A 12,006-nucleotide genomic window follows, 5' to 3' on the forward strand; every position below is an offset into this window, starting at 1 on the left:
GTCGGGCTCTGGGCTGATGGCTCGGAGCCTGGAGCCTGTTTCTGATTCTGTGTCTCCCTCTCTCTCTGCCCCTCCCCCGTTCATGCTCTGTCTCTCTCTGTCCCAAAAATAAAAATAAACGTTGAAAAAAAAAATTAAAAAAAAAAAAAGACTACTGGTATCTATTATAACAATACATTTTACAATTATTTGGGTGAGAAAGCGACCAACATGTATTCAGTGCCTACTGTGTACCATATAGTAGTGTGTCTTATGAGTTATTATTACGTCATTCTTTGTCACATATTTGTTATAATTCAAATTTACGTATTTTGAGCGAGCTTTCAGGGAAGCACCAGGTTTCTGGATGAAATTAAAGAGATTCCAATTATTTACTTGACTTATATCTGGAAAGTTTCACATGTGGCTGGCTACGTTCATTTTATGATTTCTATAGTTTTTATTTTAATTATTGACTTTTTCTGGATTTGTTCATAATTCTGCGCATAAATCTTTTGTTTGCCCGTATCATACATTAACTGCATGTCCAACACTGTGCAAAATCCCCATCGCTTATTTTTCTACCAAAAAAAAAAAAAAAAGGAATTTTTGTATCTGAAGAGGTCTGATAAGAGAGAGCTGGTCGGAGTTCAAAACTAAGGACAAGCCCTAACTCAAGTTTGATAAAAAGCCAAAAAAAAACCCCACACATTTAAATTTTTATTTTATTATTTTTTTCATCAGATCTTTTATTTATTTATTTTTTTGATGTTTACTTATTTTTGAGAGATAGAGTGTGAGTGGGGGAGGGGCAGAGAGAGAGGGAGACACAGAATCTGGAGAGGCTCCAGGCTCTGAGCCATCAGCACAGAGCCCGACGCGGGGCTCGAGCCTACAAACTGTGAGATCCTGTCCTGAGCCCAGGTAGGACACTCAACCGACTGAGCCACCCAGGTGCCCCCCAAAACACACATTTTAAAAAACTGTAACATGAAAATACGCACATACACGCTTACAACAAGGATATATGTCTCTAACCACACATTCTCAGACTTCCTGAACAGAGCTGCAGCCAAAAGGATGAGTTCTTCTGAGGCTGGATGCTGCCGTGCCTTTTGCACCTGCTCCTGAGGTGAGCCATACTGGCAAGAAGAGAAGGCAGGACTGATTCCAAAGTGTTAGTCCTTAGCCAATCACCAAAGTCACAAACCCTCAGGGTGAGCTGGAACCACAGACGCACGTTAGATGTTCATCCCTGCGTTAAAAAAAGAGATTTTGTGAAAATAGCGGCTGGTCCTGTGCCCAGAGAGCATGGAGAGCAAGAATGATAAGTTATCCATTTCTAGAAACTTTATAAATATAGGACTTGCTTACCACACACGGCTGACCTTGAATTCCCTTCTTATGAGTATGTTTGTAATTCTGAAAGCAGCCTCAGAAGGCTGGAGACCTACTCACAAGGTGGCTATTAATAAACAGTGCTCTAAAAGTTACAGTCGTCTAAAGTGTGCAGAGAGGCGTTTCGCGTCAATATTGTTCCGAAAGGCTGAAGAGATCAGGTGATTAGCATCCACAGCTTTGTCTGAACACTGTGGAGTGTGTGTATGTGTCCCTGCGAGCGCACATAGGTACACATGTGCAACCCGCGCCCACATACTTAGAAGGTACTCGCTTCTTTGTGCATTTCGTGGTAAATAACGCTTACTTAAGAGCATGGTACCAGTTAAACCGATATAGCCATGACTTCATTTCTAAAATCATTCTAATTTTCCTATGTTTTCAGCAATGTCAATGATGATAATAAAATAATGTTAGACCGATGTATTTTTGTTTATGATGTTAACAAGGATAAGACTGGTTGTCTCGTGGGGCAAAAGCATTCAGATTGCCTTCTTGGACAGAGTTTATCTCAAAATGCAGGAAATGTAATATAAACTCAGCTTACTTCTTGAAGAAAGCTGGTCAATAACATCTTCATACATAGAGAGTGGTTTTTCAATATTTAAAAAGCAGTTGCCTGGATCTCACATATTTCATAATCAAACAGAGACAGACAACCAAACACTTGGATATAAAGCAAACATTAGCAGTAGGGATAAATTGATGAGTTTTGTTTTTCATCCCAATTTCATGCCTGGATTTATAACGTTGCTTTCCATTTTATATTTCGTTTCTTTTATCTTCATTTTCCCCTTCTTTCTCCTGCTCACCATCTCCTCTCAGTCATATTATATAATAAATTGTAACATGAAGAGCATCTTCAAGAAATTATATCCTATGGCCTTTCTTAAGGTAATCCAAACTTTTACTTGGCCAAAAAAGAATTGTATGCTAAATTTATGTATGTTCCCAGAGACAGGGAGAAACTATTTTTTCTCTGTCCCCTTCATGAGACATTTAAACAAGTGGGTAACAGGTGCTACATGCCAGGAACACACTGTACTCTGAATATTTTTGTAAGAAGCTGTTCACTCTGGGGAAAGCATTTCATTTCTCAGTCCCAGTGAATGCCACCTGTGCTTGGTCAGTCACTGGCAGGATGGATACCCTCTTGGTGATGAAAAGGGATTTTATTGGACTGTGGCTAGAATTGTTTCTCCAAATACTTGGGGAAAGAGCTGATATATTACTTTGCACCTAGCATTTTGGACAATCACCGCATGTCTTTTGGGACAAGATATTACACACACACTTTGAATGGAAGGAATAAAGCAAGTTTGAGCAAGGTAGTAAGCTAGTGTCTTATTCTCATCTGGGAAAAAAAATCTCTCTGCTTTTACTAATATGAAATATAAAACTTGGTTGTGCCAAGATGATGATACTCGTGTAGGGAAAGAGAATAAAATTTGAGATAGAAAGAAGGAAATATTTTTTAGTAGGGCCGAGGGGCCAACCTACATGTTTCTTGCATTAACCTCAGAATTAGCAGCTACATCTCATGCACTTGTCCTAATAAAGGCAATTTACACAGCGCTATGGATAAGAAAAGATTCCCAGAGACAATATTTGTAAGCTATAAATTACTAATACATATGTACTTATGATGAATAAATTATTTTGCAATATGATGAGCATGATCCTGCTTTAAAAGGAAAAATAAAATTCAGGTTTCTAAAGGAGGATTAACTCCATCCGCCCCTTAGGATATATAATTTTTCTTAAGTCATTTTCATTGCCTAGAGTTTTATGTATGCTAATGGTTGGAACTAATGTGCTTGTCCATAGACAGCATCATCCTAACTCCCCCAGGCAGAGCTGGACTATGATTTAAGCCAGTGCTTGATGAATTTCCTTAGCATGGCAAAGCGCTTCCTCTGCTCCACCCCCCCTCCCCGGGGGTGGGGGGTGGGAAGCGCTCTCCAGCTCCAAAAGTGTAATGCTGGGTTTATCAATTTAGAGATCAAATTCTTTTGCAAGAATAACGCCACTGAGCTCCATCTGTGATTTAGTGCTCCTTATGTTTACATGCTAGCTTTTTAAAAAATGTTTATTTACTTATTTTGAGAGAAGAGTGTGTGTGTGCATGCATGTGCGAGGGAGGGGCAGAGAGAGAGAGGGGGAGAGAGAGAATCCCAACCAGGCTCCGTGGTGTCAGTGCAGAGCCCAACTTGGGGAACCTGAGCCAAAATCAAGTACGGGATGCTTAACCTACTGAGCCACCCAGGCGCCCCTACATGTTAGCTTTTAATTATTCCAGGTGACTACCTCATAGATTTTGAATTGAACGTTATTGGGAAAAACTAGATGGTATGGGGGAGTTTGTTTTACTGATAACAGGCTGATATGACACCGGCGGTTGCTGAGATCTAAAATCAGAACACTCTAGGCCTGACCCTGATACCATTTCAGTTTATATTTTAAAATATGTATTTCCAGTAGTCTAGAGGAAATTTCTACTTAAATATGTGACCAGATCTACTCCCTGTCTACTTAGACCTGTTTTTCTTGCTTATCTATTCCATTTTGTCAGGAATATTATTATCCTTCTGGTTTCCAGGGCAAGAGGCCAAGAATATGGGTATCATCTTTGCTGCTTTTCTATGTTGCACCTTCCATTAAGCCTCATATTCTCATCTTTTTCAAAGATGATCTTGGATGTGCTCCCCCGTGTGCATGCAGTTAGCTTATAAGCTCCACTGAGCTTTCAAAGCCCACCAGCTGTCCGCCTCCAATCCCCAGCATGTACTCTCTGCCTTCACGGGGCCTCTTTTCACTGCACTTACACTTTGTGAAGGCTTATCCTGCCTCTGGAGCTTTCTTTATACTATTCTTCTTCCCTCAAATGTCCTTCTGCTTCCCAAATCTGACAATTTCCTTTTTCCTTTTTTTTTCTTTTCTTTTCTTTTTCTCTCTGTCTCTCTCTTTTTTTTTTAAGGAAACGTTGTGTTTAATGGTAGAACTTAGCACACTCCAACAGCAGGCACGGGCCTGAAGCAGGAATGGGTCGGCGACCCCCATGGAGTCTTACATGGCAAAGAGGATGAGGAAGTCGACCACCAAACAGAAGACTCGCAGGGCTTCAGACAGGGAAAAGCCCAGAATGGCATAGGAATAGAGCTTCTGCTTGAGAGATGGGTTCTGGGCATAACCAATGACCAAGCTGCCAAATACCGTTCCATGCCAGCCCCTGAACCAGTCACCCCAACTGTGAGTCCCAGCACCAATAAATTTGGTTACTTTGCCAATGTCCCTCCCAGGAGACGACCCTGGTCTGGAGCTCCCACAGGGCCGCCCGGAGTGGTGGCTGTCAGATGGGATCTCTGGCCTCCTCAAGAAGGAGGCAGACATAAGTCTGATTAGATCCCTGGTATGACAGCGGATCAGAAAGGCGGGATGAGACGTGCCCCGTGCTCTGCATTTTCTCAGTCTGCACTCTCACTGCCCTGCTGCCCTTGCTTGGACCATCATGCTTGCCCGGCTCAGGGTGACTCTGACAATTTCCTTTTGATATCATTTCCTTTTCAACTCAACCTAAACATTGTGGTTTAATCACCGAAATGCACTTTTACTAGCACCCTCAATTCCTTTTCTATTTTGTCCCTTTTGAGGCAGTACCCAGCCCAGCCAATATACAACCAAAGATGAATCTACCTTCTTTTTATTTATAACCATTTTTTTTTGTCTTTACTAGTTAGTTGTCTTTGGTGTGAACATTAAAATTCTACAACGGGGCTGGAGGGTACTATCACACCTTTATTCTAATCCAGCGGGCCCTCCATAGCACTAGGTAATTCTTTCTCTTGTATCTGATTATGGCTCCTTTATATGATTATATGGCTCCTTGTTGCTGTTCAGAATTTATACATCCCTCTTCATAACACTCATTCAATTTGCATCTTTCTAACCCCTAGCAGTCGACTCTGCCTGACTCTTCAAACGAAAGAGTGGCTCACATAAAATCCATCCTTCCCCATCTTCCCTTCTGTCTCAAAACAAGGCAATCCCTTTACCTTCTCTCCATGATATCCTTCCCCAGACTCCAGCATCTCGGTCATCTTTTTGGAGACATTCTATATTTCTTTTCTTTTTTCCCTTGACTCCTTCTTCCAGAGTATATTGATGTGTTCAAGTTTCCCTCGCTTTCAAAATATTGTATCTTAATGCCTCCAATCTGTCATCCTCTCTCATTACCCTTCGCTCAGGTCATGATCTCCTGGTTTGTGGGTTCAAGCCCTACATAGGGCTCTGTACTGACAGCTCAGACCCTGGAGCCCGCTTTGAATTCTGAGTCTCCCTCTCTCTCTGTCCCTCTCCCATTCACTTTGTCTCTCTCTCTCTCTCTCTTTCTCTCTCTCTCTCTAAAATAAATAAACATTGGCGAGCCTGGGTGGCACAGTTAGTTAAGCATCGGACTCTTGATCTTGGCTCAGGTCATGATCTCACAGTTCATGAGTTTGAGCACAATGTCCGGCTCTGCACTGATGGTGTGGAGCCTGCTTGGGATTCTATCTCTCTTTCTCTCTGCTCCTTCCCCGCTTGTGTGCTCTCATTCTCTCTCTCTCACTCTCTCTCTCTCAAAATGAATAAATAAACTTAAAAAAACTTTAAATAAATAAATAAACATTAAGCATTTTTTTTAATTTTTTTTCAACGTTTATTTATTTTTGGGACAGAGAGAGACAGAGCATGAACGGGGGAGGGGCAGAGAGAGAGGGAGACACAGAATCGGAAACAGGCTCCAGGCTCTGAGCCATCAGCCCAGAGCCTGACGCGGGGCTCGAACTCCCGGACCGCGAGATCGTGACCTGGCTGAAGTCGGACGCTTAACCGACTGCGCCACCCAGGCGCCCCAACATTAAACATTTTTAAAATAATAAATAAAAAAGAAGTTGATGCTTGACATCATTTCTCCCATGGATTCTAGGTGCTAATGTCTCTTGGTTTCTATCTATGTACTGTCCTTCTTCCTTTCCTTTGGCCCAGCCATTGCTTTATAGGGTTGGTTTCCTTAGTATGTAAGGGGCTACTCCCCTTGACATCCATTTGTTTTCTTTAGAGTCCCATGTGTATTCCAACTTTTATATTCCAAACTGTATTTCCATATGCAGCTGATGGCATAATCTGTATATCCAGGCCTCTCCCCATTTCATTCTCTTCAGTTTATTAGAATTTTGTCTTTAAAAAATGGGTGGGAGGGGCACCTGGGTGGCTCAGTCAGTTAAGCATTGGCTCTCGATTTCGACTCAGGTCGTGATCTTATGGTCAATGAGTTTGAGCTTGTGTCAGTTTCTGTGCTGACAGAGTGGAGCCTGCTTGGGATTCTCTCTCCCTCTCTCTCTGACCCCCACCTGATTTCTCGCTTTCTCAAAATAAAATAAACATTAATATTTTTTTTTTTTTGCCTCGTATCATTACCTCATTTAAATATCTCTGGTGTCTACAGGATAAATGCCAAACTCTTTAGTGGAGCATGAAACTCATCCATATATGGTCTCTGATATTCTATTCACAGCTGTGTATACTATTCTCCAGCCATACTGGAGTTCTTACCGTAAGCTTTCCTTCTATTGTATTTGTGTATTAGCTTCTTCCCTTCTCCTTAGCTCAAACTCTGAAAAAAGCTTCATTACCATGCATAAGACTGCATAATCCAGATATTGAGAAATACTAATACTTGACTTTTCTGAGATTATTTTGTGAGTACCCTGGGGCATGGCCACACCCTGAGAGAATCAGCTTTTTTTTTTTTCCTCCTGAAAAAAAAAAGTGATCATCAAACATCCTGAAAACTTCCATATGGAGTAAGCAATAAGATGTCTCATCTTTGAACTAAGGGTTGCAGAAAAGTTTTACATTCTTAGGCCTGGTGACTTCCAGGAATGGGATTGACCTGGCATCCTAGGTTGTGTTTCCACATACAAATTCTGATGTGAGAACATTTGGATGAAAGTGGTTTATTGAGGAGAAACTGGAAAGGACACAGGAAAAGCAGGATATGTGAGCAGAAAAAGCTGAGCAAGGGCATGATTTCACATGAAGCTCCAGCCTGGGCTTGATCCTGTGGGTAAAATCCACTTCAGATATTGCCCTTCCTGGAGGCAGTTTTGTCTACGTGCAGGAGCAGCCAGTCATTGACTACCTGCTGGATGAAGGTGGCAGGAGTGAGGACTCATAAACTCCAGATACTTTCAGCTCTACTTCAGTAGCCAAAGAACAATTGTCTGAGAAAGCTGCAGGTGCAGGTAGTTAGAGGTGGAACACAGAGCTGTGAATGCACATATAGAACTGGCAACAGAGACATGGAGGGACACCAGTAATCTCCACCACACCTGGTTATGGAGAAGCAGAAAAGGAGCTAATAATTACAGAGCTTGTCCTTTCCACTGCCAGCAGAAGTAGGAGCGGAACAGGGAAGTAACAGCTTTGAGAACAAATGGTTCCTGGATTCAGTTCCAGTGTGTGAAAGGAGGTGTGTGTGTGTGTGTGTGTGTGTGTGTGTGTGTTGGGGAGTGGGGATTTCCCACACACAAAACACCAAACAGTTCTCGGACACTAGAAAGGATGTCCAAGAATTCAGCTCAGTTCTATGTTGTACTCAGAGACAGCATCAGATTCCACAGGTTAAATTTTCAGCCTTACAAGTCTGCCTCTTCTCCCCGCATCACATGCCAGTCATAAGCCCCAGGCTGTTGCCTGTGTTTCTGACTAACTGGCTACAGATTGGATGTTCTAATGACCTCTTCCTTGGGTTCCATTAGTTTGCTAGAGTGGTTTCCAGAACTCAGGGAAACATATTTACCAGTTTATTAATGGGTATGATGGAGAATACAAATCAACAGCCAGATGAAGAAATATATAGGGTGAGATCCTGAACAAAGGGACTTCTGTCTTTTGGAGCTTGGGTCCCCCAAGAGTAGAAGCTTTCTGGAAAAAAAAGACCCAAACCCTGTCCTGTTGGGTTTTTCTGGAGGCTTCATAACATTCATGATTGGCTAAGTCATTGGTCATTGACTGATTCATCCTCTGGCTCTTCTTTCCTCCATGGGAGCTGGGCAGTGGAAGGGAGACCAAAAGTTCCAGCCCTCTAATCACATGCTTGGCCCTCCTCACAACTAGCTCACATAGCTCACACCCTTGGTGATGGTGGTGGTGAGTGGGGGCGGGGGTCCAAAAGTCATCTTCATTAATAACAAGACTCCCATTTCACCTTTATGGCTCTGAAGTGTTTCAGTAACTGTAGATGAAGACTAAATATATCTTAGAAATATATATTTCATCAAATACATGTTTTGTAGAAATCATTACATTACAAACCATCTTCTGGAAAATAGCAAAATCTCCTGTCTCACATGGCCATGTCTAGTGCCACTAGCAAGTGAGGGATGTACCGGGACCTGGACTCCTGCATCCCAAATAGAGGAAGTGTCGGTGGTCCCTGGCAGGCCAGTGTGCCCAACAGAATAGACACTTTCTGAAGGTCATTAGCAGCAGAGCAAAAGCACTGGGACAAAACGAGCAGGCCTGAGAGGAACGCCCAGGCAGAGTCATTTCAAAATGCACGCAGCACATATCATGGGAAACTCAGAAATACTAAGCTGTGGGAAAGACACTGAGAGAGATCAGTCAGCAGAATCTCTAAGACCAGTACTACTTTCCCTTAAAGTCCTGGTGACAGACGAGGATCACTGGGCTCTAAACCTCCAACAGCTGCGTGCAGTTAATCCACCAATGAGCCAGGAGATGGAGCAGTAATAGCTCATCTTCTCTTTGGGCTTCAAGACCCAGGAACAGTGTCCCAAATTGGACGAACTCTTTCCTAATTTACCCTAGACTCAGTTTCTCCCTCCTCCTAGTGTAAAGAGCGCTCAGCTACTTTCATCACAGAATTGGCTGCACCCTACCGTGGTGGTCTGTGTCTGTCTGACCCAATTACCTCCTTCAGGAAAGGACCTATTACTCATTTCTGGTCCCCAGTATTTAGCATAATATATGGCAAATATTACGGTCCTAATAAATGTTAGTTCAGTGTATAAAGTATCTAGGCCCATGTTTTTCAGCCTTTTGGGTGGCAAAAAAAAAAAAAAAATGTCCAAGGGCCTGATGCAAGCTATGAAACTTCTCCCCGTAAATGTGCCCCAAAACACAGAATCTTGTATACACTAACCTAGAAGAAATGTTTCAAAACAGAAAAGAAAAATCCACATTGTTACTAGAACGCATGTCCTTCAAACCCAAGACTGACAGTAGAGATCCTCCAAAATGTTTGAAATCCTGGTATGTTCTAACTCTTACAGTAAACCAGTAAAAAACTTAAAATCAGTGTAAGCATTAAGAATTTAGGAGCTCGCTCCCAAATTACATGCATCAGCTACTCTGGAGGAAGTTCATAGGAATTGCAATTAGTGTGAAGTGAAGCATTGATGGGAGCCGAGCAAGAAAACAGAAGAGAAGGAAATGAACAGACCTTTTAATGAACAGAGAAAATAGGCATAACAGGCACACTTGGCCCTGAAAATGAATGGTGGGTAGACAGGATTTTCCCTCAGTCTCATGTCACACTCTAGGTCACCTCATTTGACTACTGAATGAGTCAAGTCTAAGATACCTTAGCAGATGTAGGCAAAGCTTCCTTCTTTATAGATTCGACCTTTTTCAAGTGCCCCTGGGAGCCCCATATTCCCATTTTATTGCTCTGGTCTCAAAATGTTTTTACTTTCTAGATGTTGGCTGCAGAGCCAATGAGACTGGCATCATTTATCTAAGTAAAGGAAATAACTTCCAATGTTCATGTTCAATGTGTGAACATTGCCGATTTTTGAGATTTGGGGTCATTGGGGGCTCTGTTGTATTTCTACCTTTGATTAAAATGTAATGGGATATTTTGGCTAAATTAAGTTCCAGTGAGTAATTATCAACTAGCTGTTGGTTGACTGAAAACAGATTTAATGAAAGAGGTATCCATTTACACACTTGATTTCTAATTTTGAGACATCTTAAATCTTATTATCTCTTTTACTTTTCTGAACAGATCATGCTGCAGTTTCACACTGCAATCTGAGATTTCACCCTGCAGCCAAATGGGCCCTCAGCTAAATGCTTGAAGGGGAATTGATGAGGCAGCATCCAGGTAGAAGCAAATTTCAGTAAACAATTATTGAAAGGTAAGTTGAAAATATAACAAATAATAAGCACACCTCTACTGGCCAAAAAACTCACTCCTGTTTCACCATGGCCCTAAAATTTCTAAATGTATGGAAAGAGCTGGAAGTAAAAAATATTCAGATGGAAAAATAATAATATGTTTGGAAGTTTCTTTAAAGTTATCCACAAGGATGAATTGAATCAAGATCCATTTCTTACCATCAATTGTGGTTTAATTGTGGTTAATGTTGTCCTTTTTTCATACATCTTTGTTTGAAGTATATTAAGAGTTTGTAATTTCTGACTATTTATTATAAATTAGCATAGTTCCTTGATTCAAAGACTCAGATGTTTCTGAAATTGGGATGCACCTTACAATCTATATGGACATATAAAGGTAAAAGTTGTCTTTAAGTTGATGGCGTGTTTTTCAATCGGTGAAATCTGAGCATGGAGGAGGGGTGGTAAAATAAGACTGTTTAGTCTTCCAAAAACATTTCTCAGAGATGGGTACTTTTAATTGTTGGTTTACAGCTTCTACATTCTCAGTCCACTTTCCCCTTTCATCTCCCATCAGAACTAATCTGTTCAGGGAACAGTTAGGCCAGGCTTTCTGAGAATGCGGTAAGAATGAGATATATCTGGCTTTCTAACCCTGTAAGAAATACCATGCATAATCAATGAATCAATGCCAGGAGATGTCTCTTTGTTACTGATTTACAAACCAGCATTAGGAAATCACCTTCACACCTGGAAATGTCGCCAAATGGAGTCGGACTGAAGCCTTCAAATAAACCTTAAAACTTTCGAACAAGATCAAGACCAGAGAGCTTCATTTTAGCACCTGGTCATACTTTTTCCCCAAACACAAATCCATTTGTGTTAGAACCGGCCAAAGGGTTTGTCTCATTAAACTGTATTCAAGTGAAAGTATTTTATCAGTGATGAAAAATAAAATGTTATGTCAAAGTTACTTAAAAGGTGATGGGTTGAATGAAAGTCATTTCATGAAACAATGTGAAAAATGGAAAAGCTCTCTTTGATCATAGTTCATAATTGAAGGTTATTTCCATTTCCTAGGTAGTTATTTTGGCAATTAAATCAACTCAAAAGTTTTATCTCTAAAAAAATTAATTGTATGTTGAAAAAGTGAATTGGGATAATGTACTCTGTAAAGGTTAAAAGAGGTTATTCCAAATGTTATTTCAGTAACATTAGATTTGTTATATGCAGAAAAGTTTAAGATATTAAAAAAGTATAAGATGCTAAAAATGTTCTCTGTATGGAAAATATTCTTTAGTTTTGTTAGTAACAATTGTACTGAGTGCATAAATTTATTACTCAAAACTGCTAATTTAAATTGGTGTTTCTGAGGGTGATACCAGTCTATGCTGCCATGTAACATGTTATTTATAAATCTCAGGATTTATGATATTGATACTGATA

At 40.9% G+C, this 12,006-nt stretch overlaps 1 pseudogene; it reads right to left on the reverse strand.

Annotated features, from left to right (window-relative positions):
- Window positions 1-4,443: 4,443 nt before the first annotated feature.
- On the reverse strand, window positions 4,444-10,102 carry LOC124527276 (ATP synthase F(0) complex subunit C1, mitochondrial-like; annotated as a pseudogene).
- Window positions 10,103-12,006: the final 1,904 nt, after the last annotated feature.

Source organism: Lynx rufus, unplaced genomic scaffold (assembly GCF_022079265.1).
Source record: "Lynx rufus isolate CCGP_SWC_20201006 ecotype Redwood Valley unplaced genomic scaffold, mLynRuf1.p SCAF_5, whole genome shotgun sequence".
Taxonomy (NCBI): Eukaryota; Metazoa; Chordata; class Mammalia; order Carnivora; family Felidae; genus Lynx; species Lynx rufus.